Raw genomic sequence first — 1,113 nt, 5'->3', positions numbered from 1 at the left:
TCCTGCCCTATAAGGATCTGTTCACACTAATTTTTCTGGTTTATGATGTTCTGATGTTAATGACTGTACTTAATCTGGGAAAATTCCTTGCTATGACTAGAAGCAGAAGTGATACTTATTTAAGGGTGACTTAATCAAAACAAAACTGATACACTTAAAGATGAGCAAGGGGTTGGATGTGCACCAATTATGAAGTCTGAAGCCTGAACTTAAACTAACATATCAAGTGCTGCTCTAATCAACCTAACAAAAAATATCTACACAACTAAGAATCACTTTTTCTTAATTTAGTCAAGCAAGGAAAACTTACCATGAAGATTCCTGACAGCATAAACATCATGGACTGGGAAAAAACTTGGTTTAAAGTAAAAGTATAGTTACTTTCTTCAGTGTTGCATTTCTTGTTGTTCCTTGTTTTAATGCCACTTGTACTAATCAAAACGGTAAAAGCAGAGAACCAAAGTCAAAGGGGAAATACAAATAGAGGTCACAAGCTTAAGGAATGACTAAGTTGTCTCAAATGTTACGACATGACATGAATGTTACCACAATGACATGCAGTACTCATTGCACTGTGACTAAATATACAATATCTCTCTATGGGAGGCAGCTCTTGTACACAACCATCCTAAGATTACATGAGTGTAGGAGGGAGGGCAGGAGAGGGTGGATAGTCTCCTCCCTCCCTACCACACTCCACCCCAACAGTGGCACCAGATAACCAGCATCGCACACTAAGTCTGCAGGAGGCATCATACATTTCTGTAGGTAATCAATTTGTTAAGTAGGGAAATTGAGCCTTAGCACAGATAAAAGCTAAAGCTCAGTATCCCCTAATATCACTGTTTGCCATACAGTTTCACTTAATATTGGGACATGGTAATCTCTCTTTTTCTTCCGTATAAAGAATTCTAATCTCTTAGGATATGCTTAATGAAATAGATAAGATTTAAAAAGATAAAATACGGAGGAGGAAGACAGAATATACGGCGAGATCGGCAGTTGTGAGATTAAAAGTGCTCGCATATAATATCTCGCAACATAAAATATTAGATAAGAAGCCCTAGAGAAGGCTTTACAAAAGGCTCAGAAGTACAGATCAAGCCGTGTGTG

The 1,113-nt window shown here is 37.7% G+C and overlaps 1 protein-coding gene across 1 annotated transcript in view; it reads right to left on the bottom strand.

Annotated features, from left to right (window-relative positions):
* LOC119589400 (neurogenic locus Notch protein-like) overlaps nt 1-1,113 on the bottom strand; it is a gene marked incomplete at its 5' end in the record, with an annotated part of 14,474 nt that overhangs the window by 3,908 nt on the left and 9,453 nt on the right. The window contains 1 exon segment of the mRNA XM_037938014.1: nt 1-1,113.

This window comes from Penaeus monodon, chromosome 25, assembly GCF_015228065.2.
Source record: "Penaeus monodon isolate SGIC_2016 chromosome 25, NSTDA_Pmon_1, whole genome shotgun sequence".
Taxonomy (NCBI): domain Eukaryota; kingdom Metazoa; phylum Arthropoda; class Malacostraca; order Decapoda; family Penaeidae; genus Penaeus; species Penaeus monodon.
This window is presented reverse-complemented; position numbering and strand designations above follow the sequence as displayed.